Source organism: Malaya genurostris, chromosome 2, assembly GCF_030247185.1.
Source record: "Malaya genurostris strain Urasoe2022 chromosome 2, Malgen_1.1, whole genome shotgun sequence".
Lineage (NCBI taxonomy): Eukaryota > Metazoa > Arthropoda > Insecta > Diptera > Culicidae > Malaya > Malaya genurostris.
This window is the reverse complement of record NC_080571.1, coordinates 280,993,127-281,008,827: the sequence shown is the minus strand read 5'-3', so window position 1 is coordinate 281,008,827 and position 15,701 is coordinate 280,993,127. Positions and strand designations below refer to the sequence as shown.

Here is a 15,701-nt window from a genome sequence, read left to right as displayed (position 1 = left end):
GCCGAAGAAAAAGGCCAAATTTCCTAAAAAAAATATTCAGTTTGGCAGACAGTATGCAGTTGTGGTTGAGTAAGTCAAAGTTTTGATTTGGCATCTTGTCACTACGCCAAACATGTTTAGGAATGAATAATTAAGTGAATGGAGTCCATGCTATACCGATAGAGGCTAATTCACCTAACTGCCCGCAGTTGCGACCTATCGAATGATATTGCGCTCTAGTGAAGAGAGAAAATTCTCAATATAAACAACAAACAACAAGAAAACATGTCGTTTGTGACCGGAAATCTACCAATGAAACAAGAAAAAAGCAAACATCCGTCATCGCTGAACGATTTCACAATTTTATCCAAATATAGTGCTGTACGGTCACTACAGGAAGAGAATATTAATAAAACCTCCACCGGAACAGGAAAAGATACTAAAAATGTGAATCATCTGTTAGTGTCTTCAAGTGGGGCAATGTGCAATATTATACACTTTTTTCAAGTAACAAGGAAGACGAATGAGTAATTTAAATGCTTTCTAGTTTAATCAAATTGTGCGTTACGCATAATAAAAGAAATTAATTTTTACCAGGGAGTTTTAAAATATAACATCATCATTTTGTCCTCGATGTGAAATGAGAATTTAAAGCATTATACAGAAATAGCATTAAATCACAATCGGGAAACCGTGCCAAGCGTAATGAGAAATAAATCCCAAGGCTTCTGGCAATTTCAATCAAAACTGCACAACAAACGCGTGTTTGTGTATTGCGAAATCCCGGATCCAACCAATATGCAAATCATGCAATCAGAATGCTATCGTTCATTGAATCGTCTTCCGTAGTGCTTCCCGAACAGAAGATCGCAACATCAGAAATCAAGCAGAAATTTTGAGGTTATTTTATAAAGCATTTTAACGTAAACTTACTATGTTTGTGAATTACTTTAAATAAGTACTTACTTTATTTTTACCACTAAAAAAACTAGGTTGAATTTTGTTTAAGTTATATTTTGTTGAAACGCACTTACTTTTCCTAACCGGGAACCGACGGAACCAAATCGCCAATTCCACTGGATTGATCAACTACAAATCATGACAATCGCCCATCCATTGTGTGTTAATTGTTTTGTTATGCAAGATAAACGTGAGCTGCTTACTAATTTCTATGCAATGCCTGGACTGCAGCGGACCTGTTCCTCATAATTGTTTGTGTGAATATTTCGCGGCTGGAATATAAACGCTAATAAAAACAATTTATCTCGCTTTGATCGAATCGTTTCGCGCTTCCCCAATCAAATTAGTATGGAAAATTTGATGGACCAACTGCGTTAATGTAATTTATCAATGAAACAGCTGGCTGGAAGAAAATTCGTGATATATATTTGTCGATTTGTCACTCGTGCATCGAACAGATGAAATCATTCGTTTTACCGCCTTGCGTCGTGTGCCTTTTTGGTTTAGTCAGGAAAATCAATTTGCAACCCAATTTTGTGCTACACAAATTAGCAAATATTCAGAAAAAATTAAAACCTAAAGAATATAAAATCTTGTCCGCTAGTTTTCATTTTAAAATTTTGTTATTATTTTCAGTTTATTATTATGCACGGATAAAAATCCATGTCATGAGCAAATTGATTGATATCATGAAATTTTTAATGTGAGATGAAATCATGAATAATAAGGCATGATTTCATGAGAAGCAACGGATTTTTATTCATATGGTGCGACACAGTATGGTAGCTAACGGCCACTGTTTTCTAAGCAGCGCACATAGGTTTGATTCTCTACCATACGGTACAGGTCATTAAATTTTCTAAGGTGCTTTTATCAATTAAACTACTCTAAATGCGATTAAACACAACTCGATTGCGCCAAACTCCGTACACAGTAAGCTTTGCGCGGTTTTTTTTATTTTTTGATAGTTTTCCACATAAGAACATGAGTGTTTGATTAGTTTGGTGGTCTGCATATTCTTAAGAACATTAAAATGGGGTGTCCTAAATTCAAACAGCTTTTTGGATAACAACAGAATACATGTACATTAACATGTACAATCAAATGGTGTGTCTATTTGGATGCTAAATTCAGTCATATGTGAATTTATTTTTTTATTTCTCAAGAAGAAGTTTACATCATAACACGATAGAATTTAAAAGCAATCTCGGTAGCTGGCTACACAGAGTAATAAACTCGTAAAAATACTTTTCAGAAATTCACTAGCAAACAACTTCTGTGAAGACACCAACTACAAAACAACTAATATTTAATAGTGAAAATATTTTTGTCACGCTAATTTCCCGTTTTGGGCCACTGTGCATTGTTTGATCTTAATCAATAACGGAGTAGCGATACATCGGCGGTCTCTAATGCTAATATTGATTGCGTCATTTTAACACATCTGCATATACAAGATCGATTATACTTAACTAAGTTTTATGAATTGTTTGTTTAAATATCTCGAGAACGACTACTTCTAGGAAAAAGGTCACTATGATCAAATCTAATGCTTTCTATCTATTAAATCATATTCTAATGTTCAAATAATGCCATCTATCTTTATGAACTTGTTTGCAAATGCCTTCAAATTACACTGAAGTTTTTTCTTCAGGCGTTTTTTTTATGCGAATTTTCAAAGGTTTTCAAAGTTATAAGGTTTCTTTGCGAACATATTTGGTGAAATTAAAACACTGGTATTTGTCGGGGTTACGTCACATATGAGATTACATCTCTCGAACCGAAAATATTCGCCATAAGCCTTTTAAATTTGATTGACATTGCTAGCTTTTAAATTAGGCTAAGTTTATCGAAATTCGTTGAGTAAATTTAACCGATGAAAAAATAATTTTGGATTTTGGATTCTGGAACTAGATTTTAAAACTAAATTCAGTTCCTTTATTCAGATTCGAAATTCTAGTTTAGAATTCAATTCCGGAATTTCAGGATTTTGAGTTCAGTTTCATAATTCTAGAACTAAATTCATGAACTGAATTATTGATCTATGAGCATGAACTTAGTGAGGCACCCCTCACCGATTATAACGCAAATAGGTGAATAATTTGTTGCTAATTAGTTACGGTAATTTTTAATTTGTTGCTCAATTTCTTTTTTGAGTACTTTGCTAAGTTCATATGAAGTTAGTGAAGCCCCTCCCAAATATGGTTCAAAACAAATCGAAGCCCAGTGAATAATTTGTTTCTAATTTGTTGCTAATTAGTTACGGTAATTTTGAATTTGCTGCTCATTTTTTTAAAAATTTTTTTGAGTACTTCGCTAAGTTCATGTGAAGTTAACGAAGCCTCACTTCCAAATATGCTTCAAAACAAATCGAAGCCTAGTGAATAATTTGTTGTTAATTAGTTACGATAATTTTGAATTTGCTGTTCAATTTTTTCAAATTTTTTTGACTAGTTCGCTATGTTCATATGAAGTTAGCGAAGCCCCCTCCCAAATATGCTTCAAAACAAATCGAAGCCCAGTGAATAATTTGTTGCTAAGAAGTACTCAAAAAAAAATGAGCAACAAATTCAAAATTACCGTAACTAATTAGCAAAAAATTATTCACCTATTTGCGTTATCGTCCGATTTGCTCTTCGACGACTACCTTGGCAGAATCATCTTCAATTGCCACGTTACGAGAATCGCTGTGCTCTCATGAACCTACCGACTCTGCAAAATAGACGAGTACATCTACAAAGGATCTTCGTTTTTGATCTACTGACTGATAACATCGATTGCCCCGTGCTACTCGAAAGAATTCACTTTAACGTTCCAGGAAGATCATTGCGAAGAACGGATATTCTTAGACGCTCATTTCATCGCACACAGTATGGTCAGAATAATCCAATGGATGTTTGTTGCCATCGTTTCAACAGCGTGTATCATCTGTTTGATTTTAATATTAGCAAATGGCGTTTTCGTTTTTAATTTGCACTACACCGGTGCAGTGCTACACTGAGGCATGAATAAACGAACAAAAATGACAAAAACATAAACAGTAACCATTGACTACAATAAACGATTCCATTGCACAGAGCTACACCAAACTTTTGATGAGTGCTACACCAGTGGTATCGGTGCAGAAAAAGTGTAGCACTGGTGTAGTGCAATTTGCAAAAACGAACGGTTTCAGTGCAGCTTTCGCTACTCCAGTGTAGTGCAATTTAAAAACGAAAACGACAAAAGACATGTTTAAATCAAAAATATTATTAAGTTACCATTAGTGTTAAGTTATACAGCCAAAGTCTGTGCGAAAGGTTAACTCTAATCGAAGACAATAAAGACAATTTACAATCATCGGCGAGAGGTGCCTCGCTAAGTTTATGCTCATTATTGATCTGGATTCCGAACTAGAATTTTTCTACTGAATTGTGAGCTGTTTCGTTTCCTGAAACCTTGTCCAGAATTTTGGTTCTGGGTAAGGTTTCAGTTAAATAAATGAAAGCAAAAAGTACTCAATAGTTGTAAACATCAGATAAATTCAGCAAATCAGTTCTTTGTACATCCATTAAAATATTCCCAAAGAATCAGGCGAAATTTTCTTATGATGAGTATGCAAATTCATACTATTACAATGTTTGTTTTATTTTTTACTCTCACTTATTCTGTATTATTTAATTGTATGGTAGAATATGTTTGTCTTCAATCATTCGTACTTTAGTATAGATAAACCGTTACAATTCCGGATGCGAAGCAGTGAAAGTTACCAAATTGAACTAATACGAATGATGATATTTGGAAGTGTGAAAGAAGCATATCAGTTTTATACGTATTCACGTCCTCGAGTTGGGTCTGTAACATTACCCACTCGCTTTTTCTCGGTATTTTTATTCTAAACTGATCATTGAAACCAAGAAATCGACGTTAATGCGACTGATGTCTTTTGAAACTTGAAGTTTGTTTGTTTGTTCAAGTAGTTACTGCTGAAGCAGTTTTTAGTTATGTTTGAGTATTCAAGTTAGTGATGATAGGTAATTGTATGTTTAATTTAGAATTACTGTTCTTGTACATATATAAAGACTTATTGAAACGGCGCAATTCATAAAAATCTAAATCTTTGCATTTCATGTCTAAGAATTTCGATTATTGTATTTAATCTTTAGAATCATATTCTATTGTCGAAGTAGTGCATCTAAGTATGAAATAGAACCATTACACCAATGGATGGTTCAAGATGGTTCTCTAGTGTCATCATAGCTATCTACTATGTACTTCTGGCGATACAATCAAATCTTCCAAGTGCTAAGCAATTGCAAGAATGTCCTCGAACCTATATTGTTTCTTTACTGTCATCAAACTCAATAAAAAGAAAACATTTCCTGCACATCAAAGATCAACATCATAGTCAACTAACCGAGGAGCTAAATCCAATTACATTCATTCGCTGCTGTCGATTCGATTCCAACGTCTTAATGTCGCCTAAAAGTACAATCGGAAAACGCTGACGCCGTCGTCACCGTCCGTCCCTCCCTATCGTTCGTCGGTGACCCGACTGCCGGGTCGGTAATCGGGCAAGATGGGAACCCAGACGCCGCCAAGAAGTTTACACAAGCCCTGCAAAAATTCAATTGGAAATTTAATCAATTGACATCGTTCGAATGTGTGCCTTCGGTATTCAATATTTACACACTGTGGCACACTGGATACGGTTGGCGGATGCGAGATGAGATTATCGTTGAGACACGTTGAAAGAACGTTCTAGAATAGAAGTTGGAAGTTTTCATGTCGGAATACTGTTAGTACGGAATAAATTTCCACTCAATCACCCAAAGTCACATCCAAGTACTATAGAGCCGTTTACCGGGACGGGTCGAAAGAGGGCGGAAGCTTCACCCGCCAGTCAGTATGTGAGAATTTCATCAGGCCCCCGACCAAAGGCACCGGAAAGCCATCGCTAGAATGTCAGCTTTATTTTATTTTCTTCACATTTGTTTGCCCATCATTTTCTGTAAGCCTGTAACCGATCCTTTGTCGAAGCTTGGCGGAAAATTATGAGCAAAATGGTTCTAGGAAGATTTCCCACCCGACAATGACAGGTGTCTCCAAGAAGCTCGAAAGTAAATATGGATTGTGGCAAATTTTGTCCCGATCCCTTGGTTGATATCGGTCTGACCTTTTGTGGTTTTATGCGATAGAAGATTACCGTTAGTTCTGTTGGAATGGGCCATAACGGCAGAGTAATGTTGGATGCGTCAGATGGCGACTTTTGATCACGGGTAGTAAACTTTCCGGTACTTACCTAAAAAGAAAAGAGAAAAATATAATTAATTCAATTACATACAGTTTGGTGGTTTGTTCATTTGACGAAAGACATACAAAAAAAAATTCCCCCCACCGTGACAATGTCCCGGAAACATGGAACATTGCCGTGACCAGGATTCGAACCTGGGTTACTACGGCCACAACGTAGGGTCCTAACCACTAGACGATCACGGCTACTGGGGGGCGATGGAAACCTCACAATACTTTCGATTTTCTAAAGCAACAACGTTCAAATCAAGAAATCAAAATCGCACAGCGCCTTCCATGCGTGGAGAATGAATGACTTTCACCGGTACCAAACTGGATCACTTGCTCTCTCTTGCCGAAAGCCATCGCCGTGGTGGCTCACTGAAGCTGCACAGTGGAACACACGAATGGGTGGAGTTACGGCTATAAATAACCATCGAAATTGAACTGGTTGAGAGACCCAAACCTGGGCAATGGCAATAACAGACGCTGGCGAGTAGACCATCCAACAGGTGTTTCCGTGGTGTAGTGGTTATCACATCCGCCTAACACGCGGAAGGCCCCCGGTTCGATCCCGGGCGGAAACAGATTTATTTTGCAAAGACTTTGGAATATTGAACATAAATTTGTGAATCACAGTAGTAGTTTGGAAATCTTTTTTTTATTTAGATGACTTTTACTTCGGTTGTTTTCGTCTTGACGGATCGGGTTCGTCTATTATTGAAACCATACAACTTCTCGTGTGGGTAAGATTTGATTGTATAACAGTACAATGAACACACAAATTTGAAAACTAAATAAAGAATAATTTCAAATTATCAAACTTGGCTACGTTCACAGAGAACGTCTCACCCGTCCAATATGCTCGTTCAAAGAAAATTCCTATGTTGAGAATGCAGCTGCTATATCAAACAAAGAAAGTGCGTAGGAAAACAAGTAATGTTCTCTCGACTATTGCTGGGTCACGAATCTTCAGGAAATAAATATCATATTATTACGAACAAATATTCTAAATGGACTGGTATTAAGGGTGCAAGTCGATTGCCGATTTCAGTTTCCCGTTTTTTCCGGTTTGCGAGGTAAAAATTCCCAATTTTGTGAATGGGCCTAAATCGTCTCTGTTTAGGTTTTTATGTAATATTTATTTAAGTCAAGCTTTAAACAGATATTCCGTGTCAAAAAATGCGAATTGAAGTATTTTTCGGGTATTTCGATATATGAAAAGAGAAAGTAGTCCATAAGGAACAACTCTCCTCTCGAAAAACCGATTCCAGCTAACGACATATTTTTTTCAGAATCGAATTTTAGCGACACAGGACAAAACTCCTAAAATGGACGCTTATCGCTTTGGAAAACCACCAACAATCTATATCTGCATTTCAAACTGAACTTCTCTATTCCTTACGAAAGTGAAATTCAAAATTTCAGTTCGATGGGAAAATTATAAACGGCATGATGGGACTGCGAACCTAACACAATACCGTCATTGCCAGGGCTTCGGCCATGATACAACAAATTGTCATATGAAAATACGCTGTTTAAATTGTGGTAATTCACTTGTAAACACGCCTGTTCAATGAACGAAACTCTCAGACGAAATTTCATGCTGTGTGTGTGATGGAAACCATAAATTCAATTATTGACAATGCTACGTCAGACAAAAAAAACTAAATTCTCATCCAATAGAATATCTTTTAAAATCGTTCGATGTACATAAAGACTGTCCCAGAAAGTATAGACGCAACCAAAAACCGGTGCCATTTCGCAATGGTTCAGAATTTGTCAATTTTTATGGCTGCGTCCTGTTGTTTACACTCTTCTCTAACCTCAGTTGTTTATTCGTTTTTATTATTTTGTTTCGAAATGCGTGGACTTTCAGCAGAACAACGTCGAAAAATTGTGTACAAATGGTGCACAGAACGCGGACTGTCACTGAAAAAGATAGCAAAAATGGAAGGAGTAAGTGAAAAAGCCGTGCGAAATGCAATCAGGAAGTTCGGTGAGGATAACACCCTTGAGGATAAACCGAAAACGGGTCGAAAAAGGTCCTGCTAACCCTCAGTTGGATAAACGTATACTGGAGGCGTTCGCGCAAAAGAAGGAGGTTTCGGTTCGGGATGTGGCCAAAACAGTGGGCACTTCGAAGTCAAATGTTCTTCGTGCTAAAGAACGTTTGAATCTGCGAACCTATAAGAAGCAGAAACAACCAAAACGTAGTCCGAAATAAGAAGCATCGATTAGGCCGAGGGTTCGAAAGCTGTACAATACGTTTCTTGCTGGAAATTTGAACTTCATAATCATGGACGACGAAACCTACGTGAAACTCGATTACAAATCCTTGCCGGGACCACAATATTATACGGTGCGAGAAGGGCAAGTGTTAACCAGTCCGAGACATCGATTGAAGTCGAAAAATTTGGTAAGAAAGCTATGGTCTGGCAAGCAATTTGTAGCTGTGGTAAGATTACGAAAACCTTCAACACCACTGCTTCAATGAACAGCGAAATATACATTCGTCCCAAAAGACATGAATCCACCAAATTGCCCACAACTTCGACCAATTGAGGAATTTTGGGCATTAATGAAGGCAGATCTTAGGAAACATGTCTCGGCAGCCGAAACCATTCAACAGTTCGATAAAGATTGGAAAAAAGTGTCAAAACTTGTCGCCAAGAAATCTGTACGGAATTTATTGAGGAATGTTCGTAAGAAGGTGCGCCAGCTAGTCTACAATAGCTAAGTAGCAAATGTTAAGAATAATATTCTGTTGTTGTAGTATAATATTATCAGTATATCGAATAAAATTTGAATATCTAACACTTGTGAATTATTTACAGCGAAATCAAAGTGCGTCCATACTTTCTGGGACAGTATTTATAGCTCAAATTATGCAAAACCGCCAGACTTTTATAGAACACCTTTTTTTCTAAATGTACCGATAGATAGATAATGCGTTGATGAGAAATAAATCAAATGAGATTTGCAAAAAAGCACAAGACATCGATCTATTTTTTTCTAATAGGGTTCTTAAGTGGCGGGTAGGGTCTAACACTTCCGAAAAATCATTTATTATTTTCTTTATATTTTCTTATAGTAAAACATTTGAAGAATTTTCTGTGAAATTTTCAAGCCTATTGGAACGAAACTCTGGAAGTTATAGACGTTTATCTATGGCTATCTCATTCTACGAAGAAGCAAGAGCTCGGCGCACCCAAGATTTCTACTTCGATTGACTTCAAAACTTGACAAAACATTCTTGAAATGTTTCGTTATAATAAATAATAAAAGAAATAATCTGATCTTCTGAAAATGTTAAACCCTACGGGCTCCATGGAGTAATTAATTGTTTCCATGGATTTTATACACAAAAACCTTTAAACGCCTTTTTTCACGAAAGCAGGTTTTGAAAGTCCGTGTCCTTCGTCTATTGCACCAATTTTTTTTTAATTTTGCACACACTTTTTACATATAAAAAACCAGACCCCAACGTTTTCCTTTTTCGTTGTTTGTTACTTTGGGGAGGTTTAACAGTTACAAAATTGCGGATTTTTTCGTGAAAATTCGGTAGTCACTTTTGAAAACCACAAAAAATTAAAAAAAAATCAAACTAGAAAAACTCCTACTCAAACTATGCTGCATGCATTTGTTCACTTCTGATTAGTCTGCGCTGAGATACAGTGGACACCGCAAATTATGATTTTTGAGAAGCGTTCTCGAAAATAACTCTTCACCGACTTATTTCTCAATACTTCTCCACGAAAAAAAATACAAAATGTTGTTCGAATGATACTTTTTATCATGCAAAACATTTGAATTTATTTTGTTGAACGATAATTCTGGATGATGATTTTTTCATCGTTTAGACCCTTCGACGGCAGGTGGTCATGTAGATCGCTGGTCACGTATGAAGGCCAGCAGACCACTTGTCAATACTGTCAGCAAACCGTTCACTATGGCAAGCCGTGTGAGAAAATGGACAAAAAGAAATCTTTATCTAAGGACAATGAAACTTCTCTTACTCAAACTACAAGTAACCTCGCCACTTCGAAGACAGAAACAAAGAACAATCAAACACTGTCATCAACTGAACTACTAACCGCTACCAATATACAACAGAACGAAAACGAGACAGAGATTCCTTTCAGCGATGATGTCAACGACAATAACAACTGCGACAACGAATCAACAAAAAAAAATATAACAATGATTTCGTTTATACATAGAAACATAAATGACATGTATTAAATACTCGACACCCCGGCGAAAGACCACAGAGGTTAAAACCGGGGTTAAATAAAACTTTAAAACAATACCTCACACAAATATGAGTATAACACAAATATTATCTCAAAATGACATTACTGACAAAAATTATGATGCAATTAGGGCAATCATTAGCCAACTGCAAAACATGAAGGCTCCTAGGATTTTTTAATATTTTTACTAAAAAAATTCCGAATGTTAACTTCTTGAGACTATGCCTACAATTTTGCAAGTGTGTTGAATATTTATTCTAAAATTTAATAAAAATCCAGCCTTCACTTATTGGATAAAAAAAACATGATGTTGAAAATTGTGACTCATATTTGAACTAGTAATATTTTCCCGGTCCTGGCTGTTTCCTGACGAAACCAAATTCCCGACTTCTTCCCGGTTTTCCCGAATTTATATATCGCTTGCCACCGTGGATAGACCTTTTTTGACTTTTCACTCAACAACAACGGAGAAAACCGATTTTGTGATTTGCAGCAATTCATTCAAATATATATTCTGCTCTTCTCACTTCTCCTTTCAACAGCAGTGCAGAAAAACAAAACACGAAAGGATACAGAAAAACCGTCCGCATAGCTGAGCGTCTCCCTACACTGCATGAGAACCGACATAAAACGAATTTCTGCGATAAGCTTTGTTGTTGTCTGTCTGAATTTGATAGAAGTCAAACTGTTTATTGTGGCTTGCCGTTCTCAAGAGTTTGAAGAGAGTAAAACTGCTACCGGAGAGAGCACACGGGTACATTAACGAGAGAAAACAATTGCTGACTAATTCAAATTCTGAGTTCCCTGATGATAGTGTTTCTCAACCAGACAGGCTTCAATCGTCCACACGTCCAGGGAGTAGCCAGACAAATCTCGAGTTTTTAGAACGATTATATCAACACTACACAAAAAAAACTTAATTGCGAGTATATAAAAAACTCCCGCGCTGACAATGCCTCAAGTGGAACACTGCCGTGACCAGGATTCGAACCTGGGTTACTACGGCCACAACGTAGGGTCCTAACCACTAGACGATCACGGCTAGCGGGAGTGTTGAAGCGCAACGGTCATAAATTCAAGTACTATTTTTACAATATGCTCAGCAACGAATTGGTTTTCATCAGTTTGGGAGGATTTAAAAAAAACTGACAAATGTCACTGTGAAATGAAATTATCTTTTAAATTTTAATAAAAATCTAACACAAACTAAAAATAACTTAACGTCTTAATAAGACTACAATCGTTAAGAGGTTGGTATGTTTATTATCCATTTGCCACGAACTCCATTTAATCTGATACTCTGAGAAACTTCACAACTAACAAAACCGAACATCCTTATCGTAGATTATTCAAATCAATTTAACAAATACAAATACAATCAATTTACATTGTGTAGTAGTGAAAATAAATACACAAGAATTCATTGGGTTCTATTAACTGTTTATTATTGCTAAAACTGATCAATGCAGCATGAATAGAAGTTCAAATTACGAACATGAAGTTAGCGAAGCACCTTTCGCCGATGATAACGCAAATAGGTGATTAATTTGTTGATTGTTAGTTGCTAATTAGTTACGGTAATTTTAAATTTGTTGCTCATTTATTTTGAGTACTTCGCTAAGTTCAGCTTGTGTTTGGCTTTTACCTTCAATTTAAAAGGCAATTTCATTTCGCTTTTACATTCGTCAGTCTTTTGCCTAATCTTCCCAAACTCATGAAAAAATATATCAGCGTTTCTGAGCATATTGTATAAATAATATTTAAGTTTATGACCGTTGCGCTTCAACACTCCCGCTAGCCGTGATCGTCTAGTGGTTAGGACCCTACGTTGTGGCCGTAGTAACCCAGGTTCGAATCCTGGTCACGGCAGTGTTTCATTTGAGGCATTGTTAGCGAGGGAGTTTTTTTTATTTATACTCGCATTTGTTTTTTTATTTCAAATAAAACCAATAAATTCAGTTGATGAAAATGTGCGGTTAGACGTTTACGTCACTCATACTATTATATATTCAGAAGCGGAAGTGACAACCGTTTGACCTTCAAACTTGATCCACAATTTAATAGTAGCTTTCAAACGAAGCACCCCTCCCATATAAGCTTGAAAACAATCAAAACCCAGTGGATAGTTTGATTCTAAAAATTTTTTTTCGAATTTTTTGTTCAATTTATTTTTTATGTTTGAGTACTGTGCTAAGTTCATATGAAGTTTTTGAAGCACCCCTTCTAATGAAGCCCAGTTGATAAATTGTTGCTTAATAGCTGCTAATTAGTTACGGTAATTTTGAAAAATTTTCTCATTTATTTTTTTATTTTTGAGTACTTTGCAAAATTTGCACTGAGTATTGATTTGTTTTCATGTTTATTTAGAAGGAGTGCTTCGATAGCTTCACATGAACTTAGCGAAGTACTCGAACAAATATAAAAAAATTGAGCAACAAATGCCTTACCACCGTAACTAATTAGCGACTAAATAGCACCAAATTATTCACTGGATGTCGATTTGTTCTAAAGCTTTTTCAGGAGAGGTGTTTCGTTAATTTCATATGAACTTAGCAAAGTATTTGAAATAATAAAAAAAATGAGCAACAAATTCAAAATTACTGTAACTAATAGGCAACTAATTAGCAACAAATTCTCCTATTCTCCTATTTCCGTTTTCATCGGCGATAGGTGCTTCGCTAAGTTCTTGTTCATGTTCAAATTTCATTCCTCTTATTTGTTGCGTTATATCAAATGGTAGAATTGTAAGCTACAATTTGTAACGAGTGGGATAGAAATAAATGTCCTGCAGGTGTCAGTGTCAGTGAGTTTCCTAGAAAGCGTAAAAGATATAATGATCGACAATTGATAGCTTCTTCCAGGAACATATGCTTTAACACCGTCAGTAAAGGAGAGCTTCACAGTTGTATAATATCTCTTATTCGTTAATTATTTTGATACGGAACCAGTCGCTTGTAGCTTGACATGACGCTAACAGCCATGCGAAAATTCAATTAAATCTAGCAGAAAAACTTTCGTAATTAGTTGCTATTTTCGGTATTCTATCATCAGCTAATGGAGTCTGTACAACGTCAGAGCCTTGAAGAAATCGTGAATATTTGCTGACAAGCTGCTTAATTAAAGAATTGAGCCAACAGTAGAAAAACTAGTGCTGGAAGCTTTTGAACGAATGAAAAGTTAGTTAATTTATCACAGGCACCACGAAAACAGCACTTTTCCACAGAGCTTAGGTATCACAACACAGACGAAAGAAGAAAAAAAAAACGAATTGTCATAGCTTCCACTTTCCGTTGCTAATTTCCAGTGCTCTGGGCCGTGTCAAACCAAGGAGACTAGAATTTCCCTGGAAAAATCTAGCTGTTGAGACGTTGACCTTCCCTGATTGTTTTAAAATGATCGTTTTAGGAAAACAAAAGAACAACAGAACAACATTTCAACTTCCGCTTGTTAGGAAGAAAAACGAACAGTTTTTTTTTTGTATTAGTTTTGCAAAGTTGAACACAACAGCAGACTTTCTGCTCATAGATAGTAACTTTAGCCGCACCGGTAGCGCAAATGAGTTCCGATACGGAATTGTCTCTGTGGATAAAAACTTTGTCTTGAAGCCTTGAAGTCGTTTCCGTGGTGTTTCAGTTTTTCAGCCGTTTCCGTGGTGTAGTGGTTATCACATCCGCCTAACACGCGGAAGGCCCCCGGTTCGATCCCGGGCGGAAACATGGCGATGTTTTTTGTACGCAAAAAGAAATTCTTCATGAATGTAGAAAACATTGTTTTCTTCAACAAAAAAAAACCATTCTTTGTAAACAAAAGTTTTAAATTAAAATAAGTCTTGTATGTCACTAAAAAGCTAACGGTACTTATTAACAAATAATTTAAAAAAAAATTAACGAACCTCAAGAAAGTTTTTATCCATCAAATATACTAGCAGTGCACAGTTTTAATAGAAATTATAGAAGCAAAAAAAGTACATGATATGGTACATGACGTTTATCGAGATTTTTACATTTCATCTTCGACCCATCAGTCCATTAGCAGTTCATGTTGAATTGATAATGCCACCTCGCGGTTCAACAGAAACCGCTTAGCAGAAGTGAAATTAAAGCTGTGTGCAAAACAGTTTCATTTTGTACCGTAATGTCTCTGGCTGTCATCAGCATTAGTAAGTTTAACAAAAACTGTTAATAAACCGATGAGTCGAAAACGAAACGTTGAAAATATGGATTGAAGTCTGTTTTAATCCACCGTTTCTTATATATTGAATCGCAAATAAAAATAAGAAAGCTTGTTTGGGCATCACCTTCAATTAAAACAGATGAAAAGTTAGTTAATTCATCACAGGCACCACGAAAATAGCACTTATCTGCAGAGCTTAGGAATCACAATGCAGACGAAAGATAAAGAAATTTTCATAGCTTCCACTTTCCGTTGCCAAATTCCAGTGCTCTGGACCATGCCAAACCAAGGAGACTAGAATTACCCAGGAAAAATCTTGTTGTTGAGAGGTTGACCTTCCCTGATTGTTTTAAAGTGATCGTTTTAGGAAAACAAAAGAACAACAGAAAAACATTTCAACTTCCGCTTGTTAGCAAGGAAAACGAACAGTGTTTTTTATTGTATTATTTTTGCAAAGTTGAACACAACTGCAGACTGTCTGCTCTCAGATAGTCACTTTAGCCCCACCGGTAGCGCAAATGAGTTCCGATACGGAATTGTCTCTGTGGATAAAAAACTTTGTCTTGAAGCCTTGAAGTCTTTTGCGTGGTGTTTCAGTTTTTCAGTCGTTTCCGTGGTGTAGTGGTTATCACATCCGCCTAACACGCGGAAGGCCCCCGGTTCGATCCCGGGCGGAAACATGGCGATATTTTTGAACGCGAAAAGTTCATTTATTGATAACACAAGAACAACGCATTATGATTAGTTATATTTTTTCAATTTGCTTTCAACCGATCGCTACATTGGTTGTAGTTTTGCTTAGAAATTATTTATGAATGTAGAAAACATGTTTACTTTGAAAAACTCGCATAGTACTGATATACACAAAGAGCGTGAAAATTTTCTATAAAACAAAAGTCCTATGAGATTTACTTAAATTCAAAACAGTTGTTCCTTTATTTGCATCATCGCTCTAAATGACAGTTTAAAATTTCAAACACAATTCCCTCTGTAATTCCGGAAGTCGGATCGGAATAAAAACCAATAGCAGTCTGTGTGACCACAAGACCTTCCAATTTAGGC

At 36.3% G+C, this 15,701-nt stretch overlaps 1 protein-coding gene and 6 non-coding genes across 9 annotated transcripts in view; 4 read left to right on the top strand and 3 right to left on the bottom strand.

Moving 5' to 3' along the window:
• LOC131430282 (mitogen-activated protein kinase 1) overlaps positions 1-15,701 on the bottom strand; it is a 217,629-nt gene that overhangs the window by 125,976 nt on the left and 75,952 nt on the right. The gene's annotated exons all lie outside the window — the stretch shown is intronic.
• On the bottom strand, positions 6,346-6,417 carry Trnah-gug (transfer RNA histidin (anticodon GUG)). Its single transcript has one exon. It is a non-coding gene; the product is annotated as a tRNA-His (tRNA).
• Positions 6,725-6,797, top strand: Trnav-aac (transfer RNA valine (anticodon AAC)). Its single transcript has one exon. It is a non-coding gene; the product is annotated as a tRNA-Val (tRNA).
• Trnah-gug (transfer RNA histidin (anticodon GUG)) lies at positions 11,437-11,508 on the bottom strand. The gene has a single exon. It is a non-coding gene; the product is annotated as a tRNA-His (tRNA).
• Positions 12,264-12,335, top strand: Trnah-gug (transfer RNA histidin (anticodon GUG)). Its single transcript has one exon. It is a non-coding gene; the product is annotated as a tRNA-His (tRNA).
• Trnav-aac (transfer RNA valine (anticodon AAC)) lies at positions 14,110-14,182 on the top strand. The gene has a single exon. It is a non-coding gene; the product is annotated as a tRNA-Val (tRNA).
• Trnav-aac (transfer RNA valine (anticodon AAC)) lies at positions 15,247-15,319 on the top strand. The gene has a single exon. It is a non-coding gene; the product is annotated as a tRNA-Val (tRNA).